The sequence below is a fragment of the Coregonus clupeaformis genome, chromosome 17, assembly GCF_020615455.1.
Source record: "Coregonus clupeaformis isolate EN_2021a chromosome 17, ASM2061545v1, whole genome shotgun sequence".
NCBI lineage: Eukaryota > Metazoa > Chordata > Actinopteri > Salmoniformes > Salmonidae > Coregonus > Coregonus clupeaformis.
Genome location: NC_059208.1, coordinates 73,184,308 through 73,210,298, shown reverse-complemented (window position 1 = coordinate 73,210,298; position 25,991 = coordinate 73,184,308). Strand labels below are relative to the sequence as shown.

Below are 25,991 nucleotides of genomic sequence, written 5' to 3'. Positions count from 1 at the left end.
CCTTGAGACTTCTTGGATGGGCACTTCTAATGTAAATCTATGGCAGCACCCAAAGGGCTTGAACTTTCTAGCTCTCCCCGTAGATTTTGCGGTGACGTAGTGTCCGCATGAATGACAGAACACTGAGCCAATCACGGCGCAACTAGAGAACATTACCAACCCCTACGCTCTGTATTTTCCTCTGGCTGCCCCACCACCACAGATAGCACTGAGCTAGGCTGAAACACCTGCATTTTGGAGCTGCCTTAATAAAGAACGCAAAGAGGAGACCATTTTTATATGTGGCTTTATTAACTCAAAGATGATTTTTTTTTATACATTGTTTGCAAACAGATATGTGACACGTATTAATGCCAAAATAACATGCAAAACAGGCAAAACAATTATATATATATATATATTTATTTTTTGCTAAACAGGTGGGGCTCAACACAGGTGGGGCTCTGCACCACATGCCTTGAATGACGGGTCGCCACTGCACACAGGTGATGATCGCTCTCCTCCAACGCTTGGAAGAGCACTTTGGGACCTACTTCCCAATCTATTTGATTGTGATCCTGGCCCAGTTGACATGCCGGTAAGTGAAATTGAACAGCTGATCGAGCTGTCATGTGACCGAATGCATTCACGGGTCACAACAGAGGAGTTTTGGTTCCTGACTCAAAGGGAATAAATACCCTGCCGTCTCCCTCTAAGCATTAATGCCGTGTTCAAAACAACTGGGAACTCGGAAATCTCCGACTTCCGACTTCAGTGTGTTCAAGACAACTGGGAGCTCCGACTGGGAAAAATAGTTTTGGACGGTCATCCAACTCGGAATTCCAACTCGGGAACTCAGGCCTCTTTCTAGAGCTCCGACTTTCCGACCTGAAGATCACTGACGTCATGATTTGACCTCGTATTTTTCCATGTTCCCAGTTGTCTTGAAAGCACCATCAGTGCTCTCGTCTGCATTAAAACCAAATATCGATCCAGGTTGGATGTGACAGCAGAGATGACGTGCGCACTGTCGACCTTGCCCCCTGACTTTGAGAAGCTCAGAGGCGACATGCATCAAGCACACCCATCTCATTAGTGGTGGTGAGATAAGATACATTATGTCAGACTAATTTGCAATTGACTGTCATAGCCCCACATTAAAAGTATGTGATGGTGAGTTGAGAAGACAATCAGAAATACTGTTAGAATGTTTTTCAATTGACTGCCATAGCCCCAAATAAAAAAGTTAACATTTGCTGTTAATTACAGATTTTATTTCACATGGTTGGGGTCGCGAGAATTTTCAGATATAAATTTTTATGGGGGAAACCCTGATACAGTATAATCAACAAAAGCTAGAGTCATTTGCTGGTATTTCCAGATTCAAGAGGGAGATAGAAGACCTTTGTGTTTTCATCCCTGGGGGTCTTGGGAAAAGCCCAGACATGTTAGGGACCACTGGACATGCTGCGGCATAGTCACACTCTTAATCCTATTCATATTATATTTTACTAATCTTTAAAAGAAAGCAATTCAATTAATCAATTGGATACACCACTAATGCCCCAAAAAGTGCTATTTTCGTACCAGTCGGGTGTAGTGGAAACACTAACCAACACACATGCCTCCCGACAAGGGGGGTTCGAGCCACGCTTGGCCACTGTCTGTGCCCTTCCTTTCTGTGTCCCTCTTGATATCCGTCTCCCTCTGTACTTCACAACTATCCAGTCAAAATGTATCCTAAAAACGTAGACTACTAGTTTCCTAAATTTAGGGAATATCCTGTGCTTTAGGTAGCCTACATAATTTTGCAGGATTGGTCCAGGGTTTTGTGAATAAAATGGTAGAACTACAGACATAAATATAAAAACTAGGTCTTTCTATGATCGATTTTTACACCATAATAGAGTTGTACACTTCTTTATAGTTCTTGGCACACAAGCATTTCAGCATGGGGTAAAATTACACAACCATTTATCAGGCTAAGTAGGCTTCTTGTGTATCTGTGGGCTGTCTGTGCGGTCAATAAGGTCAACACGTTGAGGAGGATTCACCTTGACTTGAATTCTTTGTCATTAATGAGGACTGGGGAACTTCACTCCGAGCCCAGAGTATACAGTGGCTTGCGAAAGTATTCACCCCCCTTGATTTTTGAGGAGTTTATATCATTTGATTTACACAACATGCCTACCACTTTGAAGATGCAACATATTTTTATTGTGAAACAGACAAGACATAAGACAAAAAAACAGTAATAACTATTCACCCCCCCAAAGTCAATACTTTGTAGAGCCACCTTTTGCAGCAATTACAGCTGCAGATCTCTTGGGGTATGTCTCTATAAGCTTGGCACATCTAGCCACTGGGATTTTTTCCCATTCTTCAAGGCAAAACTGCTCCAGCTCCTTCAAGTTGGATAGGTTCCGCTGGTATCCAGCAATCTTTAAGTCATACCACAGATTCTCAATTGGATTGAGGTCTGGGCTTTGACTAGGCCATTCCAAGACATTTAAATGTTTCCCCTTAAACCACTCGAGTGTTGCTTTAGCAGTATGCTTAGGGTCATTGTCCTGCTGGAAGGTGAACCTTCGTCCCAGTCTGAAATATCTGGAAGACTGAAACAGGTTTCCCTCAAGAATTTCCCTGTATTTAGCGCCATCCATCATTCCTTAAATTCTGACCAGTTTCCCAGTCCCTGCCGATGAAAAACATCCCCACAGCATGATGCTGCCACCACCATGCTTCACTGTGAGGATGGTGTTCTCGGGGTGATGAGAGGTGTTGGGTTTGCACCAGACATAGCGTTTTCCTTGATGGCCAAAAAGCTCAAGTTTAGTCTCATCTGACCAGAGTACCTTCTTCCATATGTTTGGGGAGTCTCCTATATGCCTTTTGGCGAACACCAAACGTGGTTGCTTATTTTTTTCTTTAAGCAATGGCTTTTTTCTGGCCACTCTTCCGTAAAGCCCAGCTCTGTGGAGTGTATGGCTTAAAGTGGTCCTATGGACAGATACTCCAATCTCCACTGTGGAGCTTTGCAGCTCCTTCAGGGTTATCTTTGGTCTCTTTGTTGCCTCTCTGATTAATGCCCTCCTTGCCTGGTCCATGAGTTTTGGTGGGCGGCCCTCTCTTGGCAGGTTTGTTGGGGTGCCATATTCTTTCCATTTTTTAATAATGGATTTAATGGTGCTCCGTGGGATGTTCAAAGTTTCAGATATTTTTTTTATAACCCAACCCTGATCTGTACTTCTCCACAACTTTGTCCCTGACCTGTTTGAAGAGCTCCTTGGTCTTCATGGTGCCGCTTGCTTGATGGTGCCCCTTGCTTAGTGGTGTTGCAGACTCTGGGGCCTTTCAGAACAGGTGTATATGTACTGAGATCATGTGACACTTAGATTGCACACAGGTGGACTTTATTTAACTAATTATGTGACTTCTGAAGGTAATTGGTTGCACCAGATCTTATTTAGGGGCTTCATAGCAAAGGGGGTGAATACATATGCACGCACCACTTTTCAGTTATTTATTTTTTTGAATTTCTTGAAACAAGTGATTTTTTTTCATTTCACTTCACCAATTTGGACAATTTTGTGTATGTCCATTACATGAAATCCAAATAAAAATCAATTTAAATGACAGGTTGTAATGCAACAAAATAGGAAAAACGCCAAGGGGGATGAATACTTTTACAAGGCACTGTATCTCCTTACAACCAGCACTGGGTCATTGTCTGTCTACCAACACCAGGTGACACAGTTTGGGAGTCATTCGATGGATATGGTCAGGGCAGCAAGCACCAGGACTCACGGAGGACCACCAAGCCAGAGCTGGGGCCGATGCAGAACGGAGAGGAGATGAGCCCTCAAGCACAAGACAGCAACAAGGCTGGAGGGGCGGCCGCGAAGGAGGAGGAGAAGAGCCAGACCCCTCAGACCTACCTCCGCCTGGGCCTCCCGAGTGCACAAGGCCCAGGCTCGTCTTCCACACCCAGTTGGCCCATGGCAGCCCCACAGTCCTCATCCATGGCTTCACCAATGTCAAGGAGCTGTATTCCAAGATCGTCGAGGTGTTTCATATCTCTCCCTCTGAGGTACCGTAGGCTGGGGTGTTCTTTGTTAATTTCTGCTGGTTGGTTAGGCCAATACAGTATAAGATCTGATCATGAGGATGTTCTGATTTTAAGTCATGCTGGCAGGTTGAGTGATGTTATGAAAATGTAATATCTTAATGTTTATCTGATTTACTATTTTGAGAATTGTAGGTAGGAGGTGTAAAGTTGGTATAAAGTCTCAAATTAGACTGATGTATTACACAAAAATTTACTCAGGATCATTTTCAGAGTTGGAAGGACTTTGATCATTTTGACTTTTGATCGAATGTTACGTATAAAATAGTCAGTTTGAAAATAATTTATGAAACATTCCAGAACATTCCAGAGGCGATTTCTGAGATCCAGAGTTTACTGACTTGTCTTTACAGTAACTATGAATGAATGCTTTTAACAATGAACAACTACAATGTGTGGATGGCCTTCTAGTAATGTCGTAAAAGCAGCTGGAAGAACACACATTGTTCTTGAGAGAAATGTACTGATCTGGCCTGATGAACAACCTTTTAGTGGTTCACGGCTGTCCACACTGCAACCTGTTGCTGTCTCAATGCTATCACAGATGACAGAAAGATAGGGATTATCTAAGGTAGGTCAGTAGAATTATATAATATAGTTTTAAGAACACATTTGATACAATAATACAGAATCTTCCTTTCTTGTGGGGTACAGGTTTTGTCTTGTAAATGTTCCTAATAATGCTGTAGTTTGTGTATGTGCTATTATAGTTTTTTTTTTTTTTTTTTCAAGGCTTATGAGTGGGAGTACCCTGAAATGTGATGCAGCCAGCCATGAATAGAGCAGAACTATCAATATGGAGTCACGGTTTCACATGGGTTTTCACACGGTTTCATGTGGTACTGGTGGTATCCAGGGCAAAGCTTCAGAGGCTAGTGAAGATTAGGTCACGTCTGTCTAACTAGTATCACACTATTTAAGTCCATCTGCTCAATCTGTTTTACTGTATGTGGTTCTTGGCATTTATGTAATTTGTCTGTAAATGTGGAATATGTAAGTAACTGTCCGGTGTTTCCAGATTTCTATGAAATATGACCTATAATTATTTACAATATGAGTGAAATAGTTTTCCTTAAAAAATACATTAAAAGTACATTAAAAAGCAGCTTTTATGTGTTGGAATGGTGTGGGCATACCCCAACAATAGAATGGTGTGGGCGTATACCGGTCATAAAAGATATGAATGCGAGTAGACCGCTGATTGGCCAGCTCATCCTCTTCAGGAGGATGACTTCTTCATCTATGAGGAAATAGCAAGCATATTCTGATTCTATTTCTAATTCTAGGCCTTTGCATAGCAAGCTGGCAGCATTTCACATTACAACCTGCAATAAAGCTCTAGTGTCACTTGCTAGACAGGCTTATACCTGTCCTTTAACTAGTGTCAAAGACACCAGGCTAGGCTGAGACAAGAGTTTATAGGTAACAAATGACCTACAGGTAGCAAATTCAGCATCGAGAGAGATTACATCAGAGCAGAGGTTATTTCTTTTCCCAGAAATAGCATTAAACTAACAGTGTTTTAAGAGGTAAAAATATAAAACTATGATTCATTGACCACTAGCTGAATCCAGTGTTTTAGTGCTGGGCTAGAGAAAAGGATTGTCCTGTCCAGATAAGATCACAAAATGACCTTATGAAGGGCAGTCGCTTCGGTGACTCTGTTGCAACACTGCCCTCTGCTGTTGAGATTGAATGGTATGATATTGGAATTAGGAAAGGTTGTGTGTGTGGGCAATATGTTGTGAAATATTCAGTTACAGCCAGAAGAGAATGGATGGATTCTTCCTTCTAGGGAGTTTTTCCTAGCCAATCTGCCTCTGCTTCTGTTTTCTATTTGGTGTCTAGCCCAGGTTACTGTAAAAGTACTTAGTGACAACTGCTGATGTAAAAGGGTCTTTATAAATACATTCGATTGATTGATTGTTTGATCGGAAAACTGAAATCAGTGTTCTTATTGGGCAAGTTCAGTTAGTAACGTTTCACTCTGTTTAATTTTTTTCCTCCCTACTGAACACGATCCTGTCATATCCTTTGATGTTGATGACCCTACTGAAATTCCATACAGATGAATCTTTAGACTTTATTACATTTTGGGGGTCTATTCTTCAAATCTATTTGATTTAGAGGAATAGGCCTATTTACTATTTGTACAAGCCATATCCATTCATTCTCACCACTTCATGGTGTTCCATAGAGTGGTAGCTGTTTTTTTGTTGTTGAATGAGATTACATGTTCTGAACTATACTGAACAAAAATATAAACGCAACATGTAAAGTGTTGGTCCCATTTTTCATGACCTGAAATAAAAGATTCCAGAAATTTTCCATACGGACAAAACATTATTTATCTCAAATTTTGGGCACAAATTTGTTTACCTCCCTGTTAGTGGGCATTTCTCCTTTGCCAAGATAATCCATCCACCTGACAGATGTGGCATATCAAGAAGATGATTAAACAGCATGATCATTACACAAGTGCACCTTGTGTTGGGGACAATAAAAGGCCACTCTAAAATGTGCAGTTTTGACACACTACACAATGCCACAGATCTCAAGTTTTGATTGAACGTGCAATTGGCATGCTGACTGCAGGAATGTCCAACAGAGCTGTTGCCAATAATGTTAATTTCTCGACCATAAACCGCCTCCAACGTCGTTTTAGAGAATCTGGCAATACATCCAACCGGCTTCAAAACCGCAGACCACGTGTAACCATGCCAGCCCAAGACCTCCACATCCAGCTTCTTCACTTGCATGATCGTCTGAGGAGGGTGCTGAGGAGTATTTATGTCTGTAATAACGCTCTTTTGTGGGGAAAACCTCATTCTGATTGGCTGGGCCTGGCTCCCCAGTGGGTGGACCTGGCTCCCAAGTGTGTGGGCCTATGCCCTCCAAGGCCCACCCATGGCTGCGCCCCTGCCCAGTCATGTGAAATCCATAGATTACCTAATTAGTTTATTTCAATTTACTGATTTCCTTCCATGAACTGTAACTCAGTAAAATATTTGATATTGTTGCATGTTGCGTTTATATTTTTGTACCTTCATATATTTCCTGCTGACCATTGCTCCTCTATCTCTTCTCTCTGTGGGCATAGATCCTCTTCTGTACTCTGAACTCCCACAAGGTGGACATGCAGAAGCTGTTGGGTGGTCAGATCGGCCTGGAGGTGTTAATCTTTGCCCATGTCAGGTGGAGGCCACCAAGACAGAGGACGCCCTCGGGCTGACCATCACTGACAACGGAGCAGGATACGCTTTCATTAAGGCAAAGACGTAAAGTAAGTAAGCAAGCCTTGTCCGAGCCAGAGCAGCCTATACAGTGCATTCGGAAACTATTTAGACCCCTTGACCTTTTCCACATTTTGTGATGTTACAGCCTTATTCTAAAATTAATTTAATTAATTATTTTCCTCAAATATCTACACACAATACCCCATAAGGACAAAGCGAAAACAGGTTTTTAGAAATTTTAGCCAATTTATTGAAAATAAAGTATACATAAGTATTCAGACACTTTGCTACGAGACTCGAAATTGAGCTCAGGTGCATCCTTTTCCATTGATCATCCTTGAGATTTTCTACAACTTTGATTGGAGTCCACCTCTGGTAAATTCAATTGATTGGACATGATTCAGAAAGACACACACCTGTCTATATAAGGTCCCACGGTTGACAGTGTATGTCTGAGCAAAAACCAAGCCATGAGGTTGAAGGAATTGTCTGTAGAGCTCCGAGACAGGATTGTGTTGAGGCACAGATCTGGGGTGGGTACCAGAAAATTTCTGCAGCATTGAAGGTCCCCAAGGACACAGTGGCCTCCATCATTCGTAAATGGAAGAAGCTTGGAACCACCAAGACTCTTCCTAGAGCTGGCCACCCGGCCAAACTGAGCAATCACGGGAGAAGGGCCTTGGTCAGGGAGGTGACCAAGAACCCGATGGTCACGCTGACTGGGCTTCAGAGTTCCTCTGTGGAGATGGGAGAACCTTCCAGAAGGACAACCATCTCTGCAGCACTCCACCAATTAGGCCTTTATGGTAGAGTGGCCAGACGGAAGCCACTCCTCAGTAAAAGGCACATGACAGCCCGCTTGGAGTTTGCCAAAAGGCACCTAAATGACTCAGACCATGAGAAAAACTGAAAACCCGAGTGGCGCAGTGGTCTAAGGCCCTGCATCTCAGTGCTAGCTGTGCCACTAGAGATCCTGGTTCGAATCCAGGCTCTGTCGTAGCCGGCCGCGACCGGGAGACCCATGGGGCGGCGCACAATTGGCCCAGCGTTGTCCAGGGTAGGGGAGGGAATGGCCGGCAGGGATGTAGCTCAGTTGGTAGAGCATGGTGTTTGCAACGCCAGGGTTGTGGGTTCGATTCCAGTATAAAAAATAAGAATGTATGCACTAACTGTAAGTCGCTCTGGATAAGAGCGTCTGCTAAATGACTAAAATGTAAATGTAAAATGAGAAACAAGATTCTCTGGTCTGATGAAACCAAGATTGAACTCTTTGCCAAGCAAAGCATCACGTCTGGAGGAAACCTGGCACCATCCCTACGGTGAAGCATGCTGGTGGCAGCATCATGCTGTGGGGATGTTTTTCAGCGGCAGGGACTGAGAGACTAGTCAGGATGGAGGGAAAGATGAACGGCGCAAAGTACAGAGAGATCCTTCATGAAACCTGCTCCAGAGCGCTCAGGACCTTAGACTGGGGCGAAGGTTCACCTTCCAACAGGACAACGACCCTAAGCACACAGCCAAGACAACGCAGGAGTGGCATCAGGACAAGTCTCTGAATGTCCTTGAGTGGCCCAGCCAGAGCCCGGACTTGAACCCGATCGAACATCTCTGGAGAGACCTGAAAATAGCTGTGCAGTGACGCTCCCCATCCAACCTGACAGCTTGAGTGAATCTGCAGAGAAGAATGGGAGAAACTCCCCAAATACAGGTGTGCCAAGCTTGTAGCGTCATACCCAAGAAGACTCGAAGCTGTAATCGCTGACAAAGGTGCTTAACAAAGTACTGAGTAAAGGGTCTGAATACTTATAGTATGTTTTTTTATTTTTAACACATTTGCAAAAAGTTCTAAAAACCTGTTTTTGCTTTGTCATTATGGGGTATTGTGTGTAGATTGATGAGAGAAAACTAACAATTTAATCCATTTTAGAATAAGGCTGTAACGTAACAAAATGTGGAAAAAGTCAAGGGGTCTGAATCCTTTCCGAATGCACTGTAGATGTAAAAGCCAGAAGTAGGGGCTAGAGCAGCGTTTCCCAAACTCGGTCCTCGGGACCTCAAGGGGTGCACGTTTTTGTTTTTGCCCTAACACTACACAGCTGATTCAAATTATCTTGATGATTAGTTGATTCTTTGAATCAGCTGTGTAGTGCTAGGGCAAAACACTAAACATGCACCCCTTGGGGTCCCGAGGACTGAGTTTGGGAAACCCTGGGTTAGAGGTAAAGGTCTGAGTTAAAGGCCAGGTTTTACATAAAGAGAGAAACATACCGTGAAAAAGGATTGACACATTTAAGGACTGGGCCAAATCTCAGCAGGGGAATACAATAGGACGTGGCTGCGCTTCCGTGACGTTCTATTTCCCCTCCCTCACTCCCTCCAAATGATGGTAAAGTTTGTCACAAAGCAGGCTCAAGGTTAAATTTGAGGTGATATGTATTTTAGCATACATGATAAAGGCCTATCTGTGCTACACCATACATACTGTATTTGGAGCAAAACAATGTATTTTAACCACAACATTATTTGCTAAAAAACGAACAAAAAATGATTGTTTTCCTTCCCAGCTGTCTGTAACTCCCCACCAATTGTGCTATTGAAGCCTTGCATATCCTTAATTACTGACCATTCCCTGTAATATTTTCTTTACTTATATGTGTGAATATGTAATATTAGAGCCTAGATACTTATCAAGATGCCAGCATTTAACGGAATAGGATTAAGTAGATGAACTACCTTCTACCCAAACCCTATCTTCTTTTTCTGCAGAGGATAAAGGAAGATAGCACCATTGACCGGCTCAAGACTGTATGCGTGGGCGATCACATTGAGGCCATCAATGACCAGAACATTGTCGGGTGTCAGCACTATGAAGTGGCTAAGATGCTAAAGGAGAAACCAAGGGGAACATCATTCACACTACGACTGGTGGGGCCCAAGAAAGCCTTTGGTGAGTAACACTAATTCACAGGGTGTTGTTGAGATAACCATTTAATTCTAGGTAATACACATTCATTGATTGTAAAAAAAATTAAATAAACAGAGTTTAGAAGAATAATTAATTTACTTTACTTTTTAGTTTCAGGGTAGTAATACATGTTTTTTTTGAAAAAAGTGTCAAAATTATTGGCACCCGTTTTCAATACTCCGGCACCCTCCCCTTGCGAAGTAACGGCACTGAGCCTTTTTCTTAAATGTTTAATGACATTGGAGAACACATTGGGAGGGATCTTAGGGCATTCCTCCATACAAAATCTTCCCATATCCTTTATATCCTTCGGTCTGCGCTTATGGACTACCCTCTTCAATTCAAGCCACAGGTTTTCAATGGGGTTCAAGTACGGAGACTGAGATGGTCATTGCAAAAAAAATATTTTGTGGTCAATTAACATTTTCTTTGTGGATTTTGATGTATGCTTGGGGTTATTGTCTTGCTGGAAGATCCACTTGAGGCCAAGTTTCAGCCTCCTGGCATAGGCATAGGCAACCAGGTTTTTGGCTAAAATGTCCTGGTACTTGGTAGAGTTCATGATGCCGTTAACCTTAACAAGGCCATCCTTCTTTCGATGCCAAGCCCACCACTGGTGTGCGTGGCCAAAGAGCTCTATGTCGTGAACATTGCACTGGTTCCAATACTGATGTCGTTTAGCAAACTCCACGAGTTTACATTTGTTGGTTACTCTCAATAAAGGCTTTTTTCTGGCAACCCTTCCAAAGAGCATATTGGCATGGAGGTGGCATCTAATTGTAGATTTGGAGACCTAGTGAGCCAAAGATGTGACCAAGTTTTGTAATTCTCCAACTTTGGATTTTTCTTTTCCTCCAGAACCATCTTCCTCACTGTGCGTGGGACAAGATACACTTGCGTCCAATACCAGGCAAGTTCACCACTGTTCCAGTAGTTTTAAACTTCTTAATTGTTGCCCCGATAGTGTTTAAGTGGTATATTGGGTTTTTAGCAAAACATTTTTACCCATTGCCTGATATATGAAGGTCAACAGATTTGTCTCTTTTCGTTTGTGAGCTCTTTGCCTTTTCCCATGGTGATGGATGACAAAGGGATTTTACATGCATTTTACATCATTTTAATACCCCAGTAAAAAGGGAAGCCATGGAAGGCTACAATACAGTTCCTTAAACTGAGATTAATTTTAAAAAGTAGAATGTTAATGCAGATTTTAATTTTGGTTGATTTTATTTATAAGAATCTTTAGGGGTGCCAATCATTTTGACACCTATCTTTTTTAGAAGAAAAAATATTAGTTGTTAAACAAAATCTCCTTCTCTTTCTATACAAGAATATAATTTCACAAATTTTTTCAGCATACAATATCGCTCAGTATTTGTATAATTTATTTTATCAAGTATTTTTTTCTCATCTTGTTACAGGAGGTGGTCGCAGTTCCGGAGCGACCCACTAGGTGTCATCCTCCTCACTCACAGTCGGGACTAATCATCATCCTATTGGTGTCACCTGTGTCCGTTATTTTGTATCCTGGCTTTGGGACCACCAGGAAAGATCCTTGTTTCACAATCTTTGTCTACTGTCTACTGTCTATCCTTCACCGCACCTGGGTCACACCTCACACCAACCCTTACAGAAAACTGAGCCAATATGGACCCAGCGGAGGCAGCACAGTATCATAGTGCATTGGCAACGCAGGGAGCCATGCTGAACCAGCATGACCGAAGCCTGCAGCAGATCACAGAGAATCTCCGGCAGCTGACAATCGCTGTGCAGTGCCGGATGGACACCCGACCAGCCCCGGCAGCCGGAGGAACGGACGCCGCGGTAGCGACATCGCGGGAACCCAGCCTACCACCTCCGGAGAGGTACGAGGGCTGCAGGGAATTCCTCACCCAGTGTTCACTAGTATTTAGCCTACAACCCTCCTCCTTCCCGACGGAGCAGGGCCGGGTGGCCTACACTATCACTCTGTTGACGGGTCGGGCCCTTTCCTGGGCTACCGCGGAGTGGGAGAGCCAAACTCCGGTGTGCTCCGACTCCTACCACCCGGGAGCTACGCAAGATGTTCGACACCTCTCGGGTGGTGTCGGGGCCTGTCGTCAGGGTGACCGTTCGGTGGCGGACTACTCTGTGGAGTTCTGGACCCGGGCTCGAGAGGCAGGATGGGAGGAGGCCGCCCTGGTCGTCCTTTACGCGCAGGGACTATTGGAGGCGATGAAGGGCGAACTCTCCTTCTGGGAGTTGCCTGAGCGACTGGACGGCCTTGTCGACCTCTCTGTGTGGGTAGACAATCGGCGTTGTGAGAGGGCGCAGGAGAGAGGCATGACGCAAGGTGCGCCTCCGCGTCCCCCTATCACCCGGAGGCTTTCTGCCGATTCAGGGAGGAGACACCTCAGAAGGAGGCTATGCAGCTGGGTGCGGCACGCTTGTCCAGGATGGAGAGGCAGAGGCGTCTGCGCCAGGGCGTTGCCTGTACTGCGGCCAGGGAGGTAACCACTGCGACTCATGCCCGGAGAAGCTGGGAAACGGGAGGGCTCGCTAGTATCGGGAGGGGTGCTAGCAGGCCGGAACCGAAACCCCAACTCCAGAGACTCCCAGACTTTTCTCCCTGTCAGGGTTCAATGGGCCCGCGCTGCGCGTTGGCCGCATTCACTGGTGGATTCTGGGGCAGCGGGAAACCTGATGGACGCGGGGCTGGCCCAAGGGTGGAGCGTTCCGTGACTCTCCCTTTCCGAGCCAGTTCCGGTCATGGACCTGGACGGCCGGCCGTTGGGGTCGGGCTTCATCACCCGGCGCACTGTTCCCGTGCGTGTCCGGGTGGTGGGGGGCTATGGGAGGATATCCAGTTATTTAAAGTATGGTCACATTTCATTTGCTCTCTTAAACCCACCCTTTGGAATGACTTCGATAGCAACAGTCAATTTATTTAGTTTTTAAGTGGAGCCCTCTCAGCAATCATTCTCAATGACTAAAATGTAAATGTAATAGTAAGTGACAAATGACAAGGCTAAGCAGGGTTTGGTTAAAACCCTGGATGGGAGACTAAAGGGTAGCTGTAGATAGATCAATTCTCCAGTAGGTGGTGCTGTTGTACAAATTCAACATGTTTTCTACAAGGTTTGTCTATGTTGAAATGTGGTTACCATGATGGCATAATCCTGTGGTTGAAATTTCACCCTCAAAACAACAGTAACTTTTTTTCAAATCCAGATTCCACGTCACGATACGTTGACAAATTACATTGAAACAACGTTGATTCAACCAGTTTGTGCCCAGTGGGCCAGCACCCTCCTCTAGTCAGAAAACATAATTATATACCCTCTGCGCTCCTCTACATCAGGGCCTGTATTCATAAAACTTCTCAGAGTAGGAGTGCTGATCTAGGATCGGTTTAGTCTTTTAGATCATAATGAATATGATTACATGGACAGGGGTGACCTGATCCTAGACCAGCACTCCAACTCTGAGATGCTTTATGAATATGGCTAAGGGTCCTGGAGTGCTACAGGGTGTGACTGTGAAGCTAACAGCATTAGTTGATTTATGTGTATTAGAACATTAGAACACCAAATACCTGAAAACAAACCCCTGCTCCACTAGGGTTAAAAAATAGAAAAAAGGGGTTATCATTTGTATATTTAAATGATCCGGTAATTGTTTTGTGCTCTCGCACCATCGCACGCACAGATGGAAATCCCCTACCCAAACCCACACAAAAACACATACCCTATATCAATGTCTATGTACCCCTGGGACTTTTGAAAACACATTTAATTTCTTGACAAGGTTTACCGGGGAATGAGACCATATTTACCATATCTCGTCCTGTCACAAGGAAAGAGGAAGGAAAAGCAAATGGCTCACAAGGGAAATTCCCTTTTCAGATGAACAAGAGACATGCAGAGATTTGGAGCAAACACCTGATTACATGAAATGGCCTCCTCTTTATCAACTGGTTTCCACTAATTACCACAGCCACAAAGTCAAAAAAGGTTAGGCATGAGGTTAGCAGCGTGGTTAAGGTTAGGATTAAGGTTAGGGTTAGATTTAAAATCACATTTTAAGAAGATACATTTTAGAAATAGGTAGGGTTTATTATTCTGTGGCTTTGGTAACTAGTGATGACCTTATCAACTTCCTGTTCAGACAGGAAATAAACCCTGAAGCGATGTACTGACTTCCTGTGAATGATCAGTATCACTCAACTACTCTGTAGGAGTAAACATCACATATCCATGAAAAAAAAAAAAAGCTTTGTAGTTATGAAACATAATTACTGTGAAGTAAACTTGAACTTGTTGCAATGGGCAGCTGTATTTATTTTTATGTCCTTTGCTAAAACGCCTCGAGAAGTAGTCCTGAAATGTTTGTTTTGGGATACATTTGGTGTATGTGAGTGTTGTACTACCTCTACCCATGGCCCAGCCTGTTGTGGTACATGTTGTGGTACATATGGTTAGTCTGCACCACAGGATCATATGATCGAAGGATGTTCAGCTGCTCACACTTACAAGAGTAAAACACCTCTCCATCCAAAGGTTAAAGAGATCATTCAGCGATTTCATATTTCAATATTTGTTTCCTTATCTTGAAAGCAATCTATGGACAAGGAGGGACTGCAATCCACACTTTTTTGGTTTTGTAAACGACCCACTGCCAACAAATGCTATTATTACACTGAAAAAAATATAAACGCAACATGCAACAATTTCAACGATTTTACTGAGTTACATACAGTTCATATAAGGAAATCAGTCAATTGAAATAAATAAATTAGGCCCTATTCTATATATTTCACATGACTGGGAATACATATGCATCTGTTGGTCACAGATATCCACAGAAAACCAGTCGGTATCTGATGTGACCACCATTTATTTGCCTCATGCAGTGTGACACATCTCCTTCGCATAGAGTTGATCAGGTTATTGATTGTGGCCTGTGGAATGTTGTCCCACTCTTATTCTATGTCTGTGCGAAGTTGCTGGATATTGGTGGGAACTGGTACACGTCGATCCAAAGCATCCCAAACGTGCTCAATGGGTGACATGTCTGGTGAGTATGCACGCCATGGAAGAACTGGGACATTTTCAGCTTCCAGGAATTGTGTACAGATTCTTGCGAAATGGGGCCGTGTATTGTCATGCTGAAACATGAGGTGATGGCGGCAGAAGAATGGCACAACAATGGGCCTCAGGACCTCATCACGTTATCTCTGTGCATTCAAATTGCCATTTGTAAAATGCAAATGTGTTCGTTGTCCGTGCTTATGCCTGCCCATACCATAACCACACCGGCACCATGGGGCACTCTGTTCATAACGTTGACATCAGCAAACCGCTTGCCCACACGACACCATCTCCACGGTACACTTGAAACCGGGATTAATCCATAAAGAGCACACTTCTCCAGCATGCAAGTGGCCAACAAAATCAGTTATGACGCCGAACTGCAGTCAGGTCAAGACCCTGGTGAGGATGACGAGCACGCAGATGAGCTTCCCTGAGATGGTTTCTCACAGTTTGTGCAGAAATACTTCGGTTGTGCAAACCCACAGTTTCATAATCTGTCCGGGTGACTGATCTCAGACGATCCCACAGGTGAATAAGCCAGATATGGAGGCCCTAGGCTGGCGTGGTAGGACGTAATGCCAGATTCTCTAAAATGACGTTGGAGGCGGCTTATGGTAGAGAAATGAACATTAAATTATCTGGCAACAGCTCTGGTGGACATTCCTGCAGTCAGCATAACAATTGCAAGCTCCCTCAAAACTTGAGACACTGTGTTGTGTGACAAAACTGCACATTTTAGAGTGGCCTTTTATTGTCCCCAGCACAAGGTGCACCTGTGTAATGATCATGCTGTTTAATCAGCTTCTTGATATGCCACACCTGTCAGGTGGATGGATTATTTAGGCAAAGTAGAAATGCTCACTAACAGGAATGTAAAGAAATTTGAGAAGTATAAGCTTTTTGTGCATATGGAACATTTCTGGGATCTTTTATTTCAGCTCATGAAACATGGGACCAACACTTTACATGTTGCATTTATATTTTTGTTAAGTGTAGTAATATTGTACCATGTAAGTCAATCACAGGAGGTTGGTGGCACCTTAATTGGGGAGGACGGGCTCATGGTAATGGCTGGAGCGGAATTACTGGAGTGGTATCAAACACATGGTTTCTATGTGTAAAATGCCATTCCATTAGCGCCTTTCCAGCCATTATTATGAGCTGTCCTCCCCTCAGCAGCCTCCACTGGAGTCAATGTACCCCGTTAAAGATGGAATCAGCATTAGGGGAAACAGCGCCACTGTTCGCCCCCAGCGCCTTTGTAGTTGCTTTTGTTTTGTTGACTAAACAGAGGTGAGCAGTGTGGTTAAAAAAAATGCTGTAAATAGGTGTCAGAGCAAAATAATCAACTACCTTTATAATTATTACTGTACCATGAGTTCCCATCATGTATTTGAGGCAGAATATCTCAATTTCTCTTACAGGCCTAGTGTACACTTGATCAAATGACCCCACTATGGCTGATAAACTAAGAAAACATGCATGCATATTATATGAGGCTGCCAATTCCTGGGTCGTTCCCAGGGCCGTAGCCAGGCTCTGGGTTTTAGTGAGGTCCGGACAGCCATTATTACATTGGTTGCTGTAGCTTCATTCACCTCAGTCAATCTACAAACACATAGCCTATTAGCTATACAATTAGCTCACAACACATTAACTCACAACCGGGATTAATTTACTATAATTTAATACAATTTAGCAGACACTCTTATCCAGAAGCAATTAGGGTTAAGTGCCTTGCTCAAGGGCACAGACTTTTCACCTAGTTGGCTCAGGAATTCAAACCAGCGACCTTTCAGTTACTGACCCAACACGCTTAACCACTAGGCTACCTGCCACCCAGCGGTGTATCACCTTTTGCAGTTTTAAAGCTAATTTCCTGCAATTCTACACATTTTACCATGACTTATGCCATGTTAAAGCCCCCATGCAGTCTTTGTAATTTTATTTTTAAATCATTGTATGTCTAATAAATCACTGTGTTTATTGAATGAAGATAACTAATTTCCCTTATTTTGCCCTTGAGATGCTCAGTCTGATCATGTGGGTGTTAGGAAACACATTTACAGATATTTACATACACAGCCCTGATTGGCTGATAGGATTGTCTATAGCCCACCCCCTTACTCAGATGAACAATCATTGGTCTATTATAATCAGCTCACATTATGACATCATGATGTGGGGCAAAAGTTCCATCCCACCTGAACAGGCAGAAATTCCAGGCTTTTGTTTCAAACAGCTCTTACACAAAAAGTGTGGAAGACATCATAGTGTGGACCCCATCATAATCAGAACACAACTTGAATTAGATAAAAAATAGCATCAGAGTTTTACTATGACTTTGGCAGTGCATGGCCGGACAAACCAAGTCTCGGGCCCTGGGATTGTCATTTTCTGCAATTCAACACATTTTGTCATGTGGCAGAGAGACTTTTTGTTGTTGCAGCTTTAAAGCTAAAATCCTGCAATTCTGCAAATTGTGCCATGAGGCAGAGAGAAACAATTGCATAACAGTGCATTTATGTTCAAAAACATTTTAAGGAGAATACAATAAGTATTGGGTTGAAAAATGTATAATTGGTGGAGTACTGTGAATACCAATATCCCTGTGAGCCTCCCAGGCCCATGTTGCCCAGGGTTAACATTTTACTGCAGGGGGCTAAATCAGGGTCACACGGAGTGTTTCTTGGTAGTCTTAAACAAATCTACTTTGAAACCTCACACACATGGTTATGGGCTTAAAAAAAACTGAACCTCTGTCACGATCGTTGAGAGACGGGTCGGACCAAGGTGCAGCGTGAAAAGCGTACATGTTTATTAACTCAATAAACATACAACAAAACAAGAAACAACGTAACGTGAAGTCCTCAGGTTAAACACATACAAGCCTAAACGGAACAAAATCCCACAACTAAGGTAGGCAACCAGGCTACCTACGTATGATCCCCAATCAGAGACAACGAGCGACCGCTGTCTCTGATTGGGAATCACACCCGGCCAAACATAGAAATACAACCTAGATCTACCACATAGATATACACTAACATAGATCTCAACAGAAAACTCACACCCTGACCCAACCTTCCTCCCACGATGCACCAAGCCCTGTCTGGACCCTGGTGTGGGAGGCCCCGACCCTGGAGAGGGGCTGACTTCTGGGTCTGGAGTGGAGCCGCTAATCGGAGCTGAACTAGACCCCGGTGGAGCGGACTGCTCTGGCTCTGGAGTGGAGCCGCTGACCGGAGCTGAACTAGACCCCGGTGGAGCGGACTGCTCTGGCTCTGGAGTGGAGCCGCTGACCGGAGCTGGACTGGGCACCGGTGGAGCGGACTGCTCTGGCTCCGGAGTGGATCTGCTGACCGGAGCTGGACTTGGCACCGGTGGAGCGGACTGCTCTGGCTCCGGAGTGGAGCAGCTGACCGGTGCTGGACCAGGCACCGATGGAACGGGCACGGGCCGTGCCGGACTGGGAACACGCACCACTGGCTTGGTGCGAGTTGCAGGCACGGATCGGGCCGGACTGGGGACACGCACCACTGGTCTGATGCGAGGAGCAGGAAAGGGCCGGGCCGGACTGGAGACACGCACCACAGGTCTGGTGCGAGGAACAGGTACGGGGTGTACCGGGCTGGCTACACGCACCACTGGGTTGGTGCGAGGAGCAGGTACGGGCCGGGCCGGACTGGAGACACGCACCACAGGTCTGGTGTGAGGAGCAGGTAGGGGACGTACCGGGCTGGCAACACGCACCACTGGTTTGGTGCGAGGAACAGGTATGGGCCGTACCGGACTGGGAACACGCACCACTGTCTTAGTGCGGGGAGCAGGTACGGGCCGTGCCGGACTGGAGACACGCACCACTGGTTTGGTGCTGGGAACAGGTACGGGGTGTACCCGGCTGGCGACACGCACCACTGGTTTGGTGCGAGGAGCAGGTACCGGACTAGGAACATGCACCACTGGCTTGGTGCGGGGAGCAGGTACGGGGCGTACCGGGCTGGCGACATGTACCACTGGTTTGGTGCGGGGAGCAGGTATGGGCCGTACTGGACTGGATACGTGCACCACAGGTCTGGTGCGAGGAGCAGGTACGGGGCTTACCGGGCTGGCGACACGCACCACTGGTTTGGTGCGGGGAGCCGGTACGGGCCGTACTGGACTGGATACATGGACCAGTGGTTTGGTGCGGGGAGCTGGCACAACCCGTCCTGGCTGGATGCCCACTTTCGCACGACACGTGCGGGGTCGCTGGCACAGGACGCACTGGGCTGTGAACGCACACTGGTGACACAGTGCGTAGGACTGGCACAGGATATACTGGACCGTGGAGGCTCACTGGAGACCAGGAGCGTTGAGCCGGCACAACCCGTCCTGGCTGGATGCCCACTTTCGCACGACACGTGCGGGGCGCTGGCACAGGACGCACTGGGCTGTGAATGCGCACTGGCGACACAGTGCGTATCTCCGCATACCTAGGTTCCTCAATGAACAGATAACTCCTGCTCCCTCTGAGCTAACAGCCCCCGTAACGTGGCGGCCTCCTCTCTCAGACTGCTCCAGTCCTTCTCTCTCTCTCGCCAATCCTCCTCCAATCCTCCTCCAGTGAGGGAACAGAACCTCATCATCGTCGTCATCCTCCGACTCCTCCGTGTAAAACTGTTCCCATGGTCGTAGGGACTCCAACTGGAACCCCACCGGGTGCAGTGGTCGGGGCTCTTCTCTCTCGATTCCCGACCACCCCTTTAGCCCCCCACATTTTTTTTATAGGGGCTGCCTCTCGGGCTTCCTCCTCGGCCGGCGCCGTCGGTGTCGCCGTTGCTCCTCTCCTACCCGGGCCTCCTCTGTCCGTTCCCAAGGACGGCGATCCATCCCAGCCTGGATCTCCTCCCATGTCCAAGATCCCCCTTACCATCCAGGATCTCCTCCCATGTCCAGGATGTCTGCTCCTGGCCACGCTGCTTGGTCCTCGTTTGGTGGGATCTTCTGTCACGGACGTTAAGAGACAGGTCAGACCAAGGTGCAGCGTGGTATGCGTACATGTTTATTAACTCAATAAACATACAACAAAACAAGAAACAACGAAACGTGAAGTCCTCAGGCTAAACACATACAAGCCTAAAAGGAACAAGATCCCACAACTAAGGTAGGCAACCAGGCTACATTTACATTTTACATTTTAGTCATTTAGCAGACGCTCTTATCCAGAGCGACTTACAGTTAGTGAGTGCATACATTATTTTGTTTATTTATTTATTTATTTATATTATTTTTCATACTGGCCCCCCATGGGAATCGAACCCACAACCCTGGCGTTGCAAACGCCATGCTCTACCAACTGAGCTACATCCCTGCTGGCCATTCCCTCCCATACCCTGGACGACGCTGGGCCAATTGTGCGCCGCCCCATAGGTCTCCCGGTCGTGGCCGGCTACCTAAGTATGATCCCCAATCACACCCGGCCAAACATAGAAATACAACCTAGATCTACCACATACAAATACACTAACTTAGATCTCAACAGAAAACTCACACCCTGACCCAACCAACGAGAGTTCTCTCGATCAGGGCGTGACAACCATGTAAGATAGAGTTGAAATGTATTCAATTTTGAGTTTGCATCCCAATATTACACTTTATATACAGTACATCACAGAAGACGGAAATATAACAAAACCGTTTGACAAACAACGGATTTTCAGCGTAAAAAAATAAAAGAATGTTGACTAATTATGAAATTATGAAACATATTAATAACATTCCACCCATGAGGCCACTAGAGGGCGACTTGGTAATTTGACTGCAGGAAAGGGCTATGAACATAGCGGCACAGGTCCTAATCCAGGCACTTGTCATCTCCCGTCTGGATTACTGCAACTCGCTGTTGGCTGGGCTCCCTGACTGTGCCATTAAACCCCTACAACTTATCCAGAATGCTGCAGCCCGTCTGGTGTTCAACCTTCCCAAGTTCTCTCATGTCACCCCGCTCCTCCGCACACTCCACTGGCTTCCAGTTGAAGCTTGCATCTACTACAAAACCATGGTGCTTGCCTACGGAGCTGTGAGGGGAACGGCACCTCCTTACCTTCAGGCTCTGATCAGACCCTACACCCAAACGAGGGCACTACGTTCATCCACCTCTGGCCTGCTAGCCCCCCTACCTCTACGGAAGCACAGTTCCCGCTAATCCCAGTCAAAGCTATTCGCTGCTCTGGCACCTCAATGGTGGAACAAGCTCCCCCACGACGCCAGGACAGTGGAGTCACTGACCACCTTCCGGAGACACTTGAAACGCTACCTCTTTAAGGAATACCTGGAATAGTATAACAGTAATCCTTCTACCCCCCCATTATAAAAAAAAGGGTGGTTGTCCCACTGGCTATCCTAAATTGAATGAACCAATTTGTAAGTCGCTCTGGATAAGAGCATCTGCTAAAATGACTTAAATGTTAAATGTTAAACATACATTGTAGATTAAAGGAACTATATGTAATATTTTTGTATTGTAATTTCAGAAAATGTCCTTAATATACCTACAGTAATAGTGGAATGATAGTGTTTCACAATATCTATTACAAAAAAAAAATATTGGGCACACACAAAATTGTATTCTAATGGTGCAGCCTTCTTATTGGTCAATAAGACCGTCTCTTGTTGTCAAATTGACTGGGGCTGAGCAATTTCTACATGTTTGATGTTTGCCCTTTGCTGGCCACAGCCAACTTAACAACAAGAGATTTGCCGGCCCCAGTCAATTTCACAACAAGATACTTTTTTTGTATTTTGCTGACCAATAAGGCTGCAACATTAAAATGCAATTTTGTGTGTGGCCAAATTTTTTTGGGGGGAAAAATATTGTGAAACACTTTCATTCCACGATTATGTATTACATAAATTAAGGACATTTGCTGAAATTACAATGCAAAAATATTACATATAATTTAGCTCCTTTAATATTATTCCACGGATCCCTTGGCCCAAATTAATTTAATCTGTTGTTGTTAGTAATATTCATAAAATAATCTGTCCGCAGACCCAGCTGTGATGGAAACAGGATGTTTCGGTGTAATTGTGGGATCTTTTTGTGTCTGTAGAATAAATTATACGGGAAATGGCGGTGGAAACGGAGTCACGCGATGATGTGTGTGGTCCTCCCACTACGACTCAGGAATCCATGCAGTTTATTAGGCTACAGATTAAATAAATTATGATGAACTACACAGGGTGGTGAAAGTGCACAGTGATGAGCTTGATGCTGCTTCCCAACAAATACAGAGGGTCTTATTCTGATAGCATGATGATCGATGCTTGACCTGTCACACCCTGATATTTTTCACCTGTCTTTGTGATTGTCTTCACCCCCTCCAGGTGTCGCCCATCTTCCCCATTATCCCCAGTGTATTTATACCTGTGTTCTCTGTTTGTCTGTTGCCAGTTTGTTTTGTTTCGTCAAGCTTACCAGTGGTTTTCCCCCTTGCGCCTGTCTTTCTCATGTTCCTGTTTTCTAGTTTTCCCGGTTTTGACCATTTTGCCTGCCCTGACCCTGAGACTGCCTGCCGTTCTGTACCTTTTGGACTCTGATCTGGATTACTGACCTCTGCCTGCCCTTGACCTGTCGTTTGCCTGCCCCCTGTTTTTGTAATAAACTTTTGTTACTTCAACACTGTCTGCATCTGGGTCTTCTCCTGAAATGTGATATGACTGCCGTTTGAGAAATATTATTGCGCTTAATAATAATCTCATGTAGTCTAGCCAATCCGCACAGCCTACCCACACTGTATCTGCAAGCTGTTGGCTAGAGCGCAGGTGCCAAGACCAGAGTAGGCACATTTGCTATTCAACGCAACAATTTTGTGACAAAACTATCGGTAGAGTTAAAAATGCAATGGCAACATATTGAATTTTAGATGTTTATTCGGTATATGAAAACGTAAGCGAAAAAGTACATTTTGTGTGCGCTACGTCATCACGCACTGATTTTTATCCGCAACTAGTCCATTTGCTGGAAACATACCACTGGTGGGAAAATGTGCATATTTTGTTTATATGGATTCTAGAATATTTGCATGAAAATCTGTTGCCAATTGGATGTAAACATAGCTAGTGAGTGACATATAACAAGAGGAAAACTGCTGATGCACAACCAAGTTTCGAAATTGCACTTTGTGTATTCTACTATTCTAACTCTCAACAGTAAGTTGAGACCCCGACTGAGTTACTAAACAAAACAAAAATCTAAAATATTACCGAGGTCCGGACCTCCGTGTCCTCATAGAGCATGTAGCTATGGCCCTGGTCGTTACACAAATAGAGCCTTCGACAACCTTGTGACATTATGTGTGTACATTTGGATAAAACACATACAGCGACGCTGTAACTAAACTAAACCCTGTAAAACATTTGAATAGTAGTGTCTTTTCATAAAAATAAATGTTGTTTTCCCAGAAAATCCCAGCTTTGGCATGTCATGTTAGTCCGACTTCTAGGAGGATTTTAACCCACCATTTCATTTTATCCCCAACATTTCAAGTTTTCACCATCATTGTAAAGCCCTAGTTATTTAGTTGCTTTGATTTAGGCCTAGATTAAATCCGTTCAGCGTTAACCCGCGATAACCGACAACTGCATAGCATAATCATTGCTTTGGTTTAGGCGATGTTGGAGGTGTAATAGCATTGGAGCTGTCAAATCGGTGGTTATTGTCACGAAAAAACACCCATCCCTAAATCCCACCTGTGTTAGAAGTTCTGAACGAGAAAGTGTAGGCTATATAGACACTAAAATTGAAAATCTTTAAACGAAAGGAGTTATATCAGCCTAACCGAGGTGTAGATTACATCACACATTCCAGTGTTTGAACTTACATTTACATTTACATTTACGTCATTTAGCAGACGCTCTTATCCAGAGTGACTTACAAATTGGTGCATTCACCATATAGCCAGTGGGATAACCACTTTACAATATGTTTATTTTTTTTATTTTTTTTCAGGGGGGATGGGGGGTAGAAGGATTACTTTATCCTATCCCAGGTATTCCTTAAAGAGGTGGGGTTTCAAATGTCTCCGGAAGGTGGTGAGTGACTCCGCTGTCCTGGCGTCGTGAGGGAGCTTGTTCCACCATTGGGGTGCCAGAGCAGCGAACAGTTTTGACTGGGCTGAGCGGGAACTATGCTTCCGCAGAGGAAGGGGAGCCAGCAGGCCAGAGGTGGATGAACGCAATGCCCTCGGTTGGGTGTAGGGACTGATCAGAGCCTGAAGGTACAGAGGTGCCGATCCCCTCACAGCTTCCTGTGTAAGGCAGGGTCGTACTCTCCGAATGTTGTAGAGCATGAACCTGCAGGATCGGGTCACCGCCTTGATGTTAGCGGAGAACGACAGGGTGTTGTCCAGGGTCACGCCAAGGCTCTTCGCACTCTGGGAGGAGGACACAACGGAGTTGTCAACCGTGATGGCGAGATCATGGAACGGGCAGTCCTTCCCCGGGAGGAAGAGCAGCTCCGTCTTGCCAAGGTTCAGCTTGAGGTGGTGATCCGTCATCCATACTGATATGTCTGCCAGACATGCAGAGATGCGATTCGCCACCTGGTTATCAGAAGGGGGAAAGGAGAAGATTAGTTGTGTATCGTCAGCGTAGCAATGATAGGAGAGGCCATGTGAGGATATGACAGAGCCAAGTGACTTGGTGTATAGGGAGAATAGGAGAGGGCCTAGAACTGAGCCCTGGGGACACCAGTGGTGAGAGCACGTGGTGCGGAGACAGCTTCTCGCCACGCCACTTGGTAGGAGCGACCGGTCAGGTAGGACGCAATCCAGGAGTGAGCCGCGCCGGAGATGCCCAGCTCGGAGAGGGTGGAGAGGAGGATCTGATGGTTCACAGTATCAAAGGCAGCAGACAGGTCTAGAAGGACAAGAGCAGAGGAGAGAGAGTTAGCTTTAGCAGTGCGGAGAGCCTCCGTGACACAGAGAAGAGCAGTCTCAGTTGAATGACCAGTCCTGAAACCTGACTGGTTTGGATCAAGAAGGTCATTCTGAGAGAGATAGCAAGAGAGTTGGCTAAAGACGGCACGCTCAATAGTTTTGGAAAGAAAAGAAAGAAGGGATACTGGTCTGTAGTTGTTGACATCAGTGGGATCGAGTGTTGGTTTTTTTGAGAAGGGGTGCAACTCTCGCTCTCTTGAAGACGGAAGGGACATAGCCAGCGGTCAAGGATGAGTTGATAAGCGAGGTGAGGTAGGGGAGAAGGTCACCGGAGATGGTCTGGAGAAGAGAGGAAGCGATGGGGTCAAGCGGGCAGGTTGTTGGGCGGCCTGCAGTCACAAGTCGCAGGATTTTATCTGGAGAGAGAGGGGAGAAAGAAGTCAAAGCATAGGGTAGGGCAGTGTGAGCAGGACCAGCAGTGTCATTAGACTTAACAAACGAGGATCGGATGTCGTCAACCTTCTTTTCAAAGTGGTTGACAAAGTCATCCACAGAGAGAGAGGAGGGGGGGGGGGGATTCAGCAGGGAGGAGAATGTGGCAAAGAGCTTCCTAGGGTTAGAGGCAGATGCTTGGAATTTAGAGTGGTAGAAAGTGGCCTTAGCAGCAGAAACAGATGAAGAAAATGTAGAGAG

The 25,991-nt window shown here is 45.2% G+C and overlaps 1 pseudogene; it reads left to right on the top strand.

Annotated features, from left to right (window-relative positions):
* Positions 1 to 571: 571 nt before the first annotated feature.
* Positions 572 to 25,991, top strand: part of LOC121532941 — a 49,625-nt pseudogene continuing 24,205 nt past the window's right edge.